The sequence below is a fragment of the Manis pentadactyla genome, chromosome 3 (assembly GCF_030020395.1).
Source record: "Manis pentadactyla isolate mManPen7 chromosome 3, mManPen7.hap1, whole genome shotgun sequence".
NCBI lineage: Eukaryota > Metazoa > Chordata > Mammalia > Pholidota > Manidae > Manis > Manis pentadactyla.
This window is the reverse complement of record NC_080021.1, coordinates 75,507,593-75,524,385: the sequence shown is the minus strand read 5'-3', so window position 1 is coordinate 75,524,385 and position 16,793 is coordinate 75,507,593. Positions and strand designations below refer to the sequence as shown.

The window sequence follows — 16,793 nt, the reverse complement described above, 5'->3', positions numbered from 1 at the left end:
GGAGTCCTCTCTCTTTGGAACAAACCGGTATTGACTTTTGGGCATTGTTTGTACTGAAGAGCCTACCGATTGTGCACACACATGACCCTGGGCTCCAGGGCCAACTCTCCTGTGGCAGATTCTCGGTGATCCTGGGCTCCCAGCTGTTGCTGCAGCGCCAGCAGGGTGGCTTGCACAAAGTTTCCTGTTGAGTTGCCATGGTTTGTTGCCCTTAAAGGGCAGTTTCCAGTCTAAGAGGTTAAGAGTTTGGGTTTGAAGAGTTGTAGACATAGAAGATCACATAGATTTCCAGAACTCAAGAATGCTGTAGTTAGGACACCTTCTCCAGTCCCCTTCCCTACCTTTCATTGGAATCCTGTGGATGTGCCAGGCACTGAGAATGGAAATGCCGAATAGAGAGTCAAGCCACCTGCCCTGAAGGACTTTACAGGTGGGTGGGGCAGGCAGGTGTGGGAATAATCTCAAAGCCCTGCAGCAAGGGCATGAAAGCAGGAAGCAGAGGAGGCCTCCGGCCTAGGGGGATGGCATCTAAGCAAGCCCAGGTGTGGAAACTTCCTGGGAAGGCTGAACTTAAAGGACAGATGCTTGGGACTGTGGGGGCAAACGCAAACAAGGCAAGGAATAACAGACCTAGGTGGAGGGGCGTGGGGAGCCCCAGCAGGGCACACCTGAGTGTGAGTGTGGTGGGGCATGGGGGAGGCTGGGGGTGCCTGCCTATGCCAACTTCAACAGTTTCTGAAAGAGGCTTGTTGCCATTCTGCAGATGAGGACACATGGTTCAGAGAAGCCAGGTGCTTTGTCCAAGGTCACATGGCTCAGTGGCAGAGTTGGGACTTCAGCCTGCTGACCATGCCAGCTCAGGAAGAGACAAGGCAGCTGGAGTACAAGTTCAACGTGGGCATGTTTGTGGCCTCCTAGAGGGAGTTGGAGGCTGGCCACAGGAGCTCCAAAGTTGTTTGGAACCTTTCCGTATCCACCTTGAAGAGCCAGAGGCAGGGGCCTCTGTGTCTCAGTTCATGGGAGAGAAGAATAGGTTCCTGCAGAGTTAATCATCTCTTATAATTACTTGGAATGACTCCTGTCAAGGCAAAAGCATGTGCCCTCTGCAGACTGATGCTCTGCCAGGGCTGAGTCAGGGGGACTGGTGGCAGCCACACTGAGCCTGTGGCCGGAGCAAATTTGTAGCCTTGTGGTCATGGCCTTCTAACAGGCATGTGATATATGGGGAAGCTGCGGGGACTGGTCCCACCTCAAATTGGGGGCAGGGAGGAGGAAGTCAAAGAGGCAGCAGTGATGGGAGAGGCGGGCACTGGCACACGAATATCAGCAGGTGCGGGCATGACTTGGCTGGAATGATCCTTGCAGTCTCTTTCTCATGCCTTCTCCATTCCAGGTGTGGGTGGTTTTAACCTGACTGGAGAGGCTGTAAGAAGCATCATGGCATCTTAGCCCAGTTCGTCTCTCAAAGAGTTACCAGTCGGCAAATACGGGTTCCACGCTCTCCCTGCTGCAGGGGGCCGGGCCTGCTGCCTGCTGTGCTTGTTGTAACTCAGAGGTGTGAGCCAGGGGTTTGGGCTGTCTTCAGTGTGGACTTGGTCTTCCATTAGGAAGACCCACTCATGGCTCATCCATTTCAGATTTACTGGTAATAAATTTGTTATTTTGAACAACTGTATCTACTTTGATTTGCTTCTGAACTTGGGAAAGAGTTGTGATGATCATTGCTAAAATGCTAACAGTATATGGGATTTAATACTAGCAATTAAGACAGAGATCAAGTAAGGATTAGGATTGGAGTTGGGGGAATTTCTTACTGAGAATAAGATAGGCACATTAGATTATAAACTAAAAACCAAGACAATCTCAGTGTCTAGCAATAAGATTTGGGTTTATGGCATACCAATACAATAAAACATGATAACCTTAAAAGTGTAGACACATTTAGATTGTCAAAAGATATTCATACTCTTTTTGAGGCCATAGCAGATTATGAGACAGTATGATGGTATTTTGGTTAAAACATGCATACATAAGATAAAAATATGGAAAAATATAACCTGGTTTATAAATAGATCAACTCTGGGAGAGGGATTATGTGTGACATTTTTCATTTTTCTAATTTATTATTTTGATTTTTTTTCCTAAAATGTGTATGGATTTCTTGATTAAGTAAAGAAAATGGAAGATTGTAAACATCTTGTTATCCGGAAGAGAAGGAATAAAAGAAGGAAATAACCCTGGCTCTAGGGTCAGAAAGACCTGGTCTTGAGTCTCAGCTTTGCTCCTACTAACGAGGTGGCCTTAGCGCTTGGTTCTGCTGTTGAGGACTCACAGCAGTTCACAGCAAGACAGGCTGTCATCTGTGGCCCCAAAGGTCCATAGGTGTTTATGTGCGAACACGGGTTGGTCCCCACAGCTCTGCAGACTAAAAATATTCATTTTGTTATCACCCTAGAGTTTATCAGGGATAGACTTACACTAATGAACTTCATAAATGACTCATGTAAATTACTCGGCAGTGAGGTAGAGTGAGCTGGCAAGAGGCCGTGGTCTTGAATTCTCCATTTGATGAATCTTTCCATGCAGGCAGCTATAAGGGAAGCCAAACTATAGTAAAAACCCTGCTGGGTGAGCATAGGGTCTTTCATGTACCCAACAAACCATTTCTGGTCACTTAAGATGGACCAGACTCTGGGCTACTTGCTGCAATTTGCGGAACCAAATGGACATTTCCTTAGTGGGTGTAACATTAGGATTTTCATGACTCTGTGTAGTCTGTCTAGGAGCTTTGGAGTCAGATGGTCCAAAACTCAAGCTTTTCCACCTACTTACTGTGTAGCCTTGGGGAAGTCAACCTCTCTGACCTCCATATTTTCTCACCTCTAAAATGAAAATATCACGCACCCCACTCATAGTTTTGTTTTGAGTGTTAAATAATGTATATAAAGTGCTAACTACAATGTCTGCCACATGGACATGCTCAATGGTGGTATTGATACACTATTTTAGCTCAACACATTCATTTTGCAACAGGTCTTACCAGGATTTGCTAACTGGGCCTTTGTCAAACTAACCTCATAAGTTAGTACTTATCTTATGGGTATATCTGGATCTAGTTTTCTTGACTTTTTTTTCCTCTTAAACACCCACTAACCTTTCTGATTATTGCATTTTTTCTTTAAATACTAAAGTTAGTACTACAAATTAGGCCAGGGGTTGGCATACACTTGGTATAAAGAATATGAGAACAAATAATTTAGGCAGAAGGAAAAGGAGCTGAAGCAGCAGGACAAGGGGCAAATGTATCAGCTGTGGGCATTGGGGGACGCCAGTTGCTACGCAGGCACTATTTCCTTTGAAATAACAGCCTCAGCCTCTTTCCTTACACCTTGTTCATCCCCTTTCCTGTTATCTCAGTTGCAACCACTCAACTCTGCCATTGTGGGGTAAAAGCAGCCAAAATGAATGAGCATGACTGTATTCCAATAAAATGTTATGGGTATTGAAATTTGAGTTTCATGTAATTTTCACTTGCTACAAAATATTTTTCTTTTTTTCTTTTCTCAACCATTAAAAACATAAAAATCAATCAGGTAGTAGACTGGATTTGGCCTATAGGCTGTGTCTGCTGATCCCTGATTTAGATAACAGTCTGATTGCCTCTAATTAGACAACTTCTTAAATCATTGATCTCATTCATCATGTGTTGATTTTATAATGTAATTATTAGGTACAAATTTATTTCCAAATTCATAAGGCCTATCTCACTCTGGCTGTTCCCTTTTCCATGCCCTCTTCCCATATCCTGTGGGCCACATGTACTTTCTATGTGAGGGTTAAATGACATAATATGGGAAGAGAATGGTGCACAAAGCCTGGTCATGGGTGTACTCCAAAAATGTTCCTTTCCCAATTTCCTTTTTCCTAAGGTGGTACTTGGAAACTGCCATCAACACTGAGGGTTGACTTTAGTGGAAACGGTTGTGCTGTCCTAACTTTTGAGATAAGAAGGGTATATCCTTTTCTCCATAGTCCAGCCTGGTGAGTAATCCTTTGTGCTTACGTGAGTGGTATGGAAAGAAGAGCTATGATAGTGTCCTATGGAAATATACCACTAGATTCCCCCAGCACACACCTAGGTTGTGCCCACTGAAGTTGGGGCCCACATCTAGACAGTGCTCTCTACCCTACCAAGAAGCTGCATACACAACATGCAAAGCCCTGCTCTTGCCTCACATACACACTTGGCATGAATTGGCTCTTAATCCTATCTTGAGAAATAAATTTAGCTCCATAAAATATTTAAGAGTATTATATTTTACTAAAGATATTGTGGAATTCAGGAGGAAGAATTCACAATACATTGCACACTACACAAAATAAACAAATATAATATCCTATTAGACATTTCTTTGGACTCCCATAAATTATTTCTTTTTATTCCAGCTTTCCTGTCTCCTTTATTCTCTTGCCTCATAATCCTATCTATTTTCCTGAGCAGTTCAGCTCAGCAATTCTTGTTGTATTCCAGAGCTTCCTTTAAGGATCATTTTGTTCTTCCAGATGTTCATTTTTTAGATGTTCCTTTGATAAAAGTCTTTGAATGGTAAACTGTATCAGTTTTTGTTTGGCCAAAATGTTTTTACTTTCTTATCATTCTTAAGAGAAAATATCTCTGAGAACACAATTGACAGTTATTTTTTCCACCTTTGAAGATATGGTTCCACTGTTTTTTGTCTTCATTGTTTGTATTGAAAGTCTGCCATCAGACCATAGTCATTTTTGGGTAGGTGATCTGCCTTTTCTTGTTGCTTTCAAGATTTTCTTTTTGGCTTTGGTGTTTCACAGTTTCATATGTTGTGCCTAGTGTGTATAATCATTTAAACATTTTTTTTCCTGCCTGGGATACATTATACTTTTTGTCTCTGGAGATTCATATCCTACATTAGTTCTGGCATTTTCTTGGCTATTATCTCCTCAAACAAGTTCTCTTCATCACTCTTTTTTCTATTGTTTAACTCTGTTTGGGGGATATGTTAGAACTTCTAATTTGTCCCTCTCCTTCTCTTTCTGTGTCCTATTTTCTTATCTTTTGTGCTGCATACAGGGCGTTTTTTTCAAATCTACCTTCAGTCACTATCCTCTCTTTACCCTTGTTTATTTTGCTGTTTCATTTATCCATTTACACACACTCACACACACACACACACACATGTTTTATTACATGTATAGCTTTAATTATATAGTTTTGTTTTTTATTTATAAATTCTATTTGCTTCTTTGTCAAATCTGTTTGGTCCCTTTTGTTAGTACCCTTTTCTTTTCATCTTATTATCTTTTATTTCTTTCAACATTTCATACATATTTTATGTTCTGTATCTGATAATTCTAATATTTGAAGATCTTGGGGGTTTAATCATGCTTGTTTCTGTTGACTCTCAATTATGGTGATTGGTTACCTTGTGGTTTGGTAAATGATTTTCCTTTTAAAGCTTATATTTCATTGAATGTAAATGGTGGGAATCCTCACTTGCCTGGGTTAAGAAGGCTTTGCTCTAGAGAGGATTTGCATTTCCCTTTGCCAGACACACTGGTGTTACCAAACTGAGACTACTTAATTTTCTTTGTTTGGGGTTTTTAAAATTAGGTGAGTAGCAAAAATTTGAATATAAGACTCATGTGAGAGCAGGTCTGTAGTTACATGTACTTAGAGGAGACCATTATTATTATCTTAAAATTTTTATTTGTATTACTATTGTTAATAATGTTTTCCACCTGGTGCTGTGGCAAAAACAGATTTCCTTCTGACTTGTTTGGTGTGTTTTTCTAGTCCACCTTTTTCCCAGAGAATGAACCCTATTAAAGGTTCAAGTTTAATGGGAGTCTCAGGTTCATCCTTCTACTTTGGCAAGCCCGAAGACCCCATTTCCCTGCACTGTGAAGGGTTTTCTTAAAAGATCAGATAGTATTTTAGGCTTGCAAATCATACGGTCTCTGTTGCAACTTCTCAACTCTGCTCTTATAGCACAAAAGGAGCTATAGATGATACATAAATAAATAGACATGGCTATGTGCCAATAAAACTTCATTCACAAAAACAGGTGGTTGGACTGCAGGCTCTGGTTTGCCAACTTCTGCTCTAGGACCCTGGTTTTGGCATTTATTTCCTGAGCAGCCCCAGCTCCTAAATTTTCTTACTTTTTTGCTTATGGCTTATTTATTTATTTATTTCATTTTATGTTCGTAGGAATTTATTTCCTCTATTATCTTGTGAAATAATCAATTCATTTAATATTACAATTTTTCCAACGTATTAGTGTTCTGCAATGGAAGAATTTTCAAAATATCCCATCTTCTGAATTTCTAGTAGCAAACACGAACAATTTCTCTCCTTCAACTTACATACCCTCTCACCTAACCAAAACCTGGCAAATAGCTGTATGGCAAGCATTATTTTTTTTGTAAACATCTACCCTAGTCCTTAAGCATCTTGTTGCACCAATTTTTAGCTCCTCTTCCATCTGAGAGTTTATGGTCTCAGAGTAGCAATATTTCAAAAGAAATACTTACTAGGAATCTGACCTCTTCTTTCATGTCAGAAGAAGGAGTAGAAGAAATGTAGGTGTTATAGATGAATGTGGCCTCCTGAAAGTTCTTTCAGCTATGTTTACTGAGCCCCTTCTACATGCCACTCACTGCAGTAGGAGCTAAAGTTTACTGGTAGAAGAGAGAAAAAAATCCTGCTCTCTCGGACCTGACATTTTAATGGAGAGGAATAGGAAATAAATAAGTGAATAAAACCAGAAAATATCAGGTAATGAGAGTGCTGTGTTGAAAATAAAAAGTTGTTTTCTGGAGTATAACTGGGTGGTTGTTTTTCTTTGTTTATTTCAAATGAATGGTGGGTGGAGGTAGGGTGACCTGTGAAGCAACATTAAAACCTGACTTGAATGAAATAACAGAACAAGCTTTGTAAAGGTCTGAGGCAGGGGAAGGGAGAAGACAGATGGAGAGAGCCAGGGCAGAGGTTCTCAAATTGGAGTCATTTGGTATTTTCAGGGGTCAAAGAGGATGCTAATGTGGCTGAGATACAGCACAGGCACACCTTGTTTTATTGCACTTCACTTTATTCTGCTTTGCAGGTACTGCATTTTTTGCAAATTGAAGGTTTGTGGCAACCCTGCAACCAGTAAGTTGGTGCCATTTTCCAACAGTATTTGCTCATTTCCCATCTCTGTGTCACATTATGGCAATTTTCATAACATTTCAAACTTTTTCATTATTATTGTATTTGTTATGGTGATCTGTGGTCACTGATAATGACTCACCAAAAGCTCAGATGATGGCTAGCATTTTTAGCAATCAGTATTTTTTAATGAAGCCATGTATATTGTTATTTAAGACATAATGGCATTGCACGCTTACGCAATACAGTATAGTGTAAATATAACTTCTATAGGCACTGGGAAGCCAAAAAATTTGCTTGCCTTACATTATTGCAATATTTGCTTTTTTTGTGGTGGTCTGGAACCAAACCTGCAATGTCTCTGAGGTATATGCCTATAAAAGCAAAATCAATGGTAAAAGTCTCCAATAAAGGGAAAATGGTAATCTGAGAGACAATGGACCTAACCCAGGAGTATGATGAAAAGCAACCAGGGGGTGACAGCTGTGCATCAGTCTTAGAAAGCAATTGGTCCAAATTGGCACATGAAAGCAGAGGGCCCAATAATGTCTTAAATAAGAAGGAGTTCCATTACACATTATATTATTAAGAGCCTGGAAGATTTTCATGATAAGTTGAGTGCCTTTGTCTTCTGTTTATCAGAAAAAAAAAGGCAATAAAAATTGTGAGAAAAATAAAAATTTTATAAGACATTTAAAGTTAAATATGAACTAAGCTGAAATGTGGCATGATTTAGAGCAGTTGATGTAATTTAAGAAAAGAGAACACCTTTGATCCTGTGTGGGACACCCTCCTTTGGGCAGGATAGGTTCAGTGACATACAACCCAACTGCTGCACTGACTTATCTATAAGTCAGTCACTCCACTACACAGAGGAGATATTTATGCAATAATAGCAGTAGTATAGATGTTGTTTTGGGTTTAGAGTTTTAGATTCAACCTATATTGACAAAGCAAGAAGGAGCCAAATATGGTTAAAAACAGAAGATAAATGTTATAAACCTGGATGTTGTAGAAATATGCAACATCAGCTGCTGAAAGCTGGGAGGACAATGCCATCTAGGTTCGCTCATTTCCTCATCTTACGTAGTGCATCTGAGGGGCGAGGGTGTGAGGGGGAGTATAAATGTTAAATTCTTTGGTATGTTACAAATTTTAAACACCCTGCCTATCTTATTTTTACAACTTATTTTAGAAAGAGTTATCCTTCAGTTCTTTTATTCTACAGTATTTATGGAGCATTTCCTACATCCCATGCGCCATGTATTGGGGGAACAAGTGGAGAACCAGACAGAAATTTCCCTGTCCTCATGTAATGTATGTTCCAGTGGGGGAGAATGTGACTTCCCACAAGCATCCAAAAGACCCACATTAAAGAAATGGAATATTAGTAACATCTCAGTCATGCTTGGCAAGCCCCAAAGTCCACTTGCCATGCGTATGTTGATGACTCCTTAATCTCTATCTGCAGATCAGATGTTGTTCCAGAGCTTGAGATCTGCATGTCTAAATGCCTAATGAGCATATGTGAGCCTGATCTTCTTCCACGTCCTGCAGCTCCTGCAGAAAACATCTTCCTCCCTCTTCTGCGCTCCTTCCCTCCTCCCACCCACACAGGCACCCCACCTCCATTCAATTACCAAGCTCTGCTGATGCTGCCTCCTGCCTGGATCTCAAGTCTCTGCACTGGTCCCAGGCCCACTACTACTTCTCAGTCTGGCCATTAGTTCTTACTTGGATTATTCCAACACACCCTTCACTGCTCTCCAATCCATTTTCTACACTGCAGCCAGAGTGACATTACAGACAAATCTGATCATCTCATTATTCTGCCTAAAGCCTCTCAATGCCTCCCCATAGCCCTTAATAAAAAATTCAAATTCTTTAATATGACTCATGAAGTCCCTCTTTATCTCATGTATGTATGTGTGCATGTGCAAGCTGCCCCCTCCCCCTGCCAACCTGTACACATGAGCCTACACATATGCTGATTTCTCTTTCCAGAATATTTTCCCCACCACCTTGCTCTCTTTTACTAGGGTCTTCCCATTTAGATGCTTAGGTTGATGAAGGGCTTCAGTCCCACACTTGGCCATGAGGCTCTGCTTATTTTGGTGTCCCTTTGACTGTGTCTAGGGCAGAATGGTTATAGAATGCAGGGCCTGGGGTCTCTTTGGTTCAAACCCTGGTTCTGCCATTCCTTGGGCAGGTTATTTAACTTCTCTTGGGCTGTGTGAGCATCTGTAAAATGGGAATCACAGTGAACCTGCCTCACAGGTTGTTACACGATATGTGACATGCCCTGCAGTGTGTCTTTGCTACCACCATGACTTATTGTGACTCTCATGCTTCTGATCTCCTCTTAATGAGGCTCTCAGGGAGGTCTTCCTTGAGATGCCCTCTGTTTCCAGGCTCCCACATTTCCCCTCCCGGCCTGCATCCCTCTTTATTGTACTCATTCGTACATCTCAGCTCCTGTGTAGTGGCTGTAATTGACTGCTGGTGTGTGAGTCTAAGAGCATGAGAGCAACCTCTGTTTCCTACAGTGGTCTCAGTTCAGTGTAGTGCTTGGTACATGGTAGGGCTCAGTAAAAATGGAATAAACAAAGAATGAGTGGGATAGATGCAGAATTTAGTTAATCTAACTCAGTCCTGTAGAGAACTTTCTGACCTTGGGAATCGTGGGACTCTGGGACACCTGAGCAGGACAGCTCCACATTGCAAATGTATTCTGTCATTTGATGGTTTAGAAGAGCTTTAAAACGTATTTATTGTTTTTCTTAAAAAATGCTTGTTTTCCAGCCATGTTTGTAAATTACTAGAATGTCCAAATGGTGGAATTGCCTCTACCATCTGAGAGCAGAGAGGTTTCAGGCTGGGCTTGTGGAGCAGCACTCACCCCTCTGCCCACAGCATCTCTCTGCCTTGGGAAGGTCCTCTTTTCAGGGGTAGTGCCCTTTAGTCATACAAGCCCCCTTCCAAACCTGTCATAGGACCATCCAGCCATCCTCTCCCAAGGGCGGTGTTGTTCTGACCCGAGGCTGGTGGACCAGTGTCCAAGTAATAAATGAGTATGAAAAGCTTGAACAAAAAATACTTGAACAACTTCAAACTTTGGCCATAAGTGGGGGTGAAATGAGCTCCGGCAGTGATTTGGCTCCTTTAAGAGCATGGACAAGCTCCAGGAGGCCTGCGGCCCCCACCCCTCTGCAGCCAGCAGCAGAGCCCAGCTGTCAGCACTCCCCACAGGACCTCATGTGTTTACTTGCATGGTCATATGGTAACCTCTCCCAGCTCACAGGCAAGCTGCACTTACCTCATCTGTAGCCTAGTGACCTCACCCACGTAAAATGTGGCAAGTGAGAGACAGGAGCAGAATGGGCCCAGCCTCTCGCTCAGAGCCCCAGAGAAGCTGCCCTCCATGTCCACTCAGAAAATCAGCTGGAGAGCTGTCCATTTAGTAATTACTCTCAGCCAGGGGCCCATTCATAAGCCAAGTGGATGTGTCTTCTTGGGGGTGGGGCTGGGAGTTGTCTGTGCAGAAATGTGTTGCCCACATCTGGGAGTTGAGGGGGAGATTTGCGGCCCCCTCAAGGTGGACCACTACCCCAGGCTGGCAAAGCCGTCACGTCATGATATTGTGCCCACCCCCACCCCAAACTCTCCACCAGCTACTTAGGCACGTTGAAGGTGCTGAAGCACAAACAGGATGAGAAAGACACCACAAAAGCAGAGAAAGGCAACGTGTTCTCTTAACTTGGGGTGGAGGCATCACCAGATACTGTGGGGATTTTTTATTGTGTATCACTTTCTTTGAATTATATTTGCTCTCCCCTCCAAAAAATATTGCATGTGATGACTAGGAATATAAAATAAATTACCTTTGCCATAGGCTGCTGGGTTTATTAGCCCCTTTCAAGCTCTTCACAATGTAAAGGACAGGCTGACCTAGAGTGATCTCCTCCTTCCAGGCGGCTCCCTCTCCCTTCTCCTGGTAACAGGAGCTCTGCTATTTGTGCATTTAACAGTTTAACCCTTTGAAGTACTCCAGAGCTCTGCATTCTTTCTGGGATTTCTTTGGGGAGAGTGCCTAGCTTTGGAGTGGCATTTTCAGCTTTAAGGCAGCTGATTTATGTTATCCACATCGTGTAAACATTTAAAAAAAGAAACAGATATTAAAAAAACAAGTGTAGGAAGTAAAATGGAAGCAACAATACAAAAGTTAAATAGCTTCAGAGCTCGAGAATTCATTTGGGGAAGGTCTGCACAATGAGGGTCTTGTGGTGGGGGTACTCATTTTAATGAACTAAATGTTAATAAGTTAATAAGCAAATGTTAATAGACATACAGAATCCCCCTCACCCCCACTACAGAGAGATCAATTAACTATATAAGACCCATTGCTCTTTTCCTTTAAAGAACTGACAAAACCAGTTACTAAAGGTGGGATCTAAGTCTTCTAGGGAGGGAAGCAATCACTGGGCTGCAATGAGCAAAAGAGCAGAGGTCATTATTTCAATGGGGTGTTTGCTGTTTATTCCTGGTCATGCACTTGACATCTTTCTTATTAGCAAGACTGGAGCATCACTGGAGAGTGTTTGAATAATTTCCACCCAAATCTGGAACACTCCCCATGCACAGATGAATGCCCCCATGAGCAAATTGCCTCCCTGGCCTGTCCAGAGTCACTGAGGCTGCTGGCAAATGGGTCTTCAGAGCAAGGTAAGCACTCCAGAGAACTGACGCTATGTATTTAAACCATTATGGCCTGTGTATGTCTCTGCCTCCTGCTGCACAGTCCAGAGCAAGATGGTGTAATATGTGCATTTTACATATCAATGGCAGAGGAGTCGGTTTCCAGATGGCTCTACCTATTTTAAAGCCACCTTTTTATGCAGAAGGAAGACTGTGTGACCTCCCTCCAAGTAAATATGTTTTGTAAGCCCTGGGAATGAATGCTTAAAAAATGGTCCTGGGCTATATTTCATGTCCAGTCCAACGTGTTGTGTATGCACAGCTGTTCAGGGCTGGCATGTGGTAGCATATTAAAAAGATTACCATTTCCCATTTTTCCCTCTTTTGAAGGCTTGATATGCATATATGAAACTTGTGAAAAAAATTGGCATAATGAGACAAGGAAACCAGGTCTCCAGGCACTAGTCGGAGCACATCTGGAGTTTGTAGCATTCTAGAGATAGTTACTTATTCCCAGGAGCCGCCACCGGAGTGGGAATGGTAGCCCGGTATCCATGGTGAGCTTCCCTATCGCACTGTGCCAGGTGTGCGTGTGTGTTGTTTCTTGGAAAGGCAGTCCTCTGAGGGGTGGGGAGGGGAAAGGACAAGAGAGGAGAGGAGGGAAAAAACAGAAGGGAGGTAATTAGGCGCCACTTTGCCCAATGGAGCCAGCTCAGGTGTCTGAAATCGGGAGTAGGTATTGGAGGATGCTGGTGGGGTCAGATGGTGTGTTCAGAGCCTGTTCTGAGCCTGCCAGCTCCACGCTCATTTCTGTGGGGACAAGACCAGGCAGGAGAAGCCCTGGGCTCAGAGGAGACACACAGATAACACACCAAGCTGGATGTGTCTGGGAAGGTCCTTGCTACTTGCCTCCTACACAGTGTGGTATTAGTCTTGAACTGACAACCCGAAATCATGCATTTTTTTCCCCCCAGTTAAGAAATTGGAAACATTTCAAACCTCATAGGCTGTTATGTAGACAAAGGATTCACAGGGCAGCATTTCTACTGGATAGCTGACTGGCTGATCTTTATATTCCCATCTAAGATAGAGAAAGTGAGGAGCTGGGAGCTGTGGGGACCTGCCTTACAATAAGAGGTAAATCAGGAGTGGGTCTAGGAAGTTTTCCTAGGAAGAGGGTTAATTTTAGTTTCATAGACTCATGGGATTTACGATTTTTTTTTTTTTTTGAGCTGCAGGAGCGTGAGGTTCCAGATGCTCTGTGTAAAACAATGCCCCACAGGGGAAAGTCAGGGAGGGGAGGTGTGAGGTCCAGCATGAGGCCACCCTAAGGGAGGGCTATAAACAGCAGCTGCTTCCAGTGTGTGTGCCCAGTGCTGCCTATTAGTGCAGGTCTCCCAACGCCTTGTTTCTTTCTCTTAAACCAGATGTGACCAAAAGGAGTTTGTCAATTCATAGGTGGACCCCAGATGGTGGGAATCAGGGAAGGAAGCTGAGGGGCACTCGGTGAGATGGGAGGCCTGGCAGAAGAAGGCTCTCTGCCCATTTTCAGGTGTTTGTCTTCCTCGGTCTCCACATCTGATCTGCGACTTAGCCACCCACCTCTCAAGATTCTGCTGCTGTGGCAAAGTGGAAAAGGGTGCCTGACACGTCTGATTTCAAGCTCAAATGTGGGCATGTGGAGGGACAGGACACACTTGAGGAGGACGGGTGATAGCAGAGGGATACTCAGAGGAGCCACGGTTAGGGAGTCCCCAGATGGAGGGCAGGGACAGGGGAAACAGGCGAATCCCGTACCGCTGGGACCATGCAGCCCCTGGGTGATGAAACATGAGGATGCGGGCAGGAAAAGACAGAGACATTTCACTCAGCTGCACCTGGTGAAGGGGTTCCTCAATTCCCCAGTTGGTGAGAAATACGTGTCATCCTCAGAGCCACATTACTTCTAGTTAATTGTGTGTGTGTGTGTGTGTGTGTGTGTTCACCTTTTAAGAAACTGTGGATTCAGGTATTATTAGTTAATCCTTTGTCTTTCACTTTCCCTCTTTCTTTTTTTTTTCCCAAGTCAGAGAACCTTTTGAGACATATAATCAAAGGGCTGTCTGAAATCAGTTGTGCCCTAACTAGGACAGCCAAGAGTCAGAAGCCCAGAACAGGGGGACTGGGTAAGCAGTATGGTGCATTACATCCCTACCTTAACGGGATATGGCCCAGGTAAACCGACCTACAGGCCACAGCCTCTGTCTTTATGTTCTCTCCTTTTTGTGGAAATGACAAGAATCATTGTGGGACTTATATTCTGAGGTCCTCAGCTATGCTCCCCAAACTATTTGTCACACTCAATGTGATAGCTATTTCTAAATGACACAATAGTGGATTCTCATCTCCAGCTGGTAGAAGTGAGATGGGTATGGCCATTCTGGAGAACAATTCAAAAACACTTAGCCAAGTTACATGCTTTTACATTCCATGACACAGCAATCTCAGTGTACATCAGAGAAACTCTTGCACACACCCATACAGAAACTCACATGGCAGGATATTCCTCAGCATTATTTTGGGCTCTAGGGAGTTGGAGGCAACATAGGTGTCCCTCACTTGGGGAATGGATAGGTGCAATGTGATAGAAGCTTATGGGGGAATATTATGCAGCAATCGAAAGAATGGATAAACACAGTTCTTTAGAAAAAGTGTTAAATGAAAAACAAGAAATAGAACAAGATCTATAACATGACACCATTTTAATAAAGTTAAGAAAAGCATGCAATACAAACATTGTTAAGGTGCATGCGTTTCCAAGGGCATAGTTCTAACACACTAGATGGGTATCTATTGGGTAGGAAGAGAGGAAGGAAATGGGTCATAGGAATCAAGGAAAAGAGGAAAAAATGCAAAAACAATTTAAAAAGGGAGAGGTTTTTTTACTGCCAATTATAATATTGTGCCATGAACTGAAGGAAGAGTGAACTTGCACTGAACCTGAATTCCTATGTATAAAAATTCTCTCATTGATCTTCCTATCTATGAAATACTCTACTTCCTGTGATAAGAGATACTATAGAAATGCATAAATGCATCTATAATGTCACCATCAACAGTTGCTCATCAAGTACTCTTTACATCTGCACTTCGGGTGTATCCTGTGCCAGGTAGGATGGGGCATGCAGAAGCATATGGTATTGTCCTTGTTCTTACCATGCAGTTTGGAAATTATATGTGAAATAATAGTGTGTAATTTGAAACAGTTTATCACTGAGGCCCAAACTGTGAGACATACCACATGAGATCTTTTTCTTAAAGATAGTTGGTGAGGACAGGACTGGTCAGGGAAAATGTAATGGGAAAAGAAGCTCTGCTCTGGGTCGTGAAGGGCTGTAGGGCCTGGTGTAGAGGACAGAGGAGGTGTTGGGGCTGCGGATGGGGTCCCAGGTGGGATAGCCAGACCTCACAGAGGGCAGCCTTCCCAGGTGGAGAGAAAGTGGGAGGCAGTGCATGTGACCCTGTTGTGGTGTGGCCTCACCTCCTGAGAGTTCTGCCTCCCCTGGGAGCCTCGGGGAGCTGGACCTCGCCAGAGCCCCTGTGAGCCTACTCAGGGCATGGGCATTTGGGAGTGGGATTTGGGATCTGGCCAGGAGAGTGCATCTGTCAGCAACGCATTCCTTCCTGTTTATTTTCCCTCCTACACTTGGGGCTGCTCCCAGCTTCGCCTCCTTCAGCAGGACAATGGGAAGGTGGCATGTTTCAAGGGGATGGTCCTACATTGCTAATGTCACATAGAAAATGCTCCCTCTATACACTCGTGAACAGACCTTCCCATCATCATTTTTCAAGATCTTTATAAAAGTCAAAATCATATGTGCATGAATTTAAAGAGTCAACCAATACTGTGAGGGTTCAGGAAAACAAGGGCCCTGAGTCACTTTCCATTCCTCGTCACTCAGAGGCAGTCACTTGGAACTATGTTGATAGATTCCTTTTTTATTGTCTTCTATGTTTCTATTTAATAAGATTATATTGCTATTTTTTGATTTTTCAGTTTCAGACATTGAGGTTTTATTTTCTATCCTCTTCCTCCCCTGATACAATGAACATTTCCCATCCCCATCTTCCCAATGGAGCTCATATTATAATTTTGATTAAATGACTATTTAGAGTATGTTATTTAAAGCTGAGCCATGTGGTAACTGTGATTATTTTTCTTTTTCCAAGTAACTGTTTGATCTCTCTGGATCTTAACTATTTAATAAAATAGCCCTTGGGCTTATGTAGCTATTGAGTACTTGAAATGTGGCTAGTGTGACTAAGGAATTGATTTTTCTAAATTCTTTTATATCTAAATTTGAAAACAGATGGCTTTTGGAAATATTTCCAGTATGTTCGGAATGTTTTTGCTTTGTGAATAACCTTCTCAGTTGCAAATTTAATGAGAACTAGATACAGGTAAAATCAAGTATTTTTGAGAAATTCTAGTGTGCAAATTGAGCTGGGCTGTAAATGCAAAATACACAGTGGATCTCAAAGATTTCATATGAAAAAAAATATAAAATATCTCATTAACAATTCTATATTGATTTTATGTTAAAATAATATTTTCAATATATTGGGTTTTAAATAAAATATATTTATATTAATTTCAGCTCTTTCTTTTAAAAATGTGATTAGTAATAAGCTTAAAATTTCATATGGCGTTCATACTTTGTTTCATCTGCAGAATGCTGCATCGGATTAGAGTTGTTTTGCTTGTTTATTTATTTGATTTTCATTACATTTATCAACCCCCAATTCTATGCAAGTGTTCCAGATCTCTTCTAGAGGTGTGCATTCATTTTAGACATTCTATCTTCGTCTCCTGGGGAGTCTGTCCTGCAGTTGTCTGACAAGCTCTTGTCTGAACTGGCTACTGTCATTTCTG

General features: G+C 42.4%; 1 long non-coding RNA gene across 5 annotated transcripts in view; it reads left to right on the top strand.

Moving 5' to 3' along the window:
- Nucleotides 1–16,793, top strand: part of LOC118923570 (uncharacterized) — an 89,892-nt gene that overhangs the window by 28,068 nt on the left and 45,031 nt on the right. For 4 of the 5 annotated variants that reach the window (XR_008996306.1, XR_008996309.1, XR_008996305.1 and 1 more), the window contains 2 exons: nt 3,930–4,041; nt 11,758–11,908. This is a non-coding gene — a long non-coding RNA (uncharacterized LOC118923570). Of the gene's footprint in view, nt 1–3,929; nt 4,042–11,757; nt 11,909–12,271; nt 12,439–12,855; nt 13,837–16,793 lie in introns of those variants that run through there. The other variant, XR_008996308.1, reaches the window with a different exon arrangement.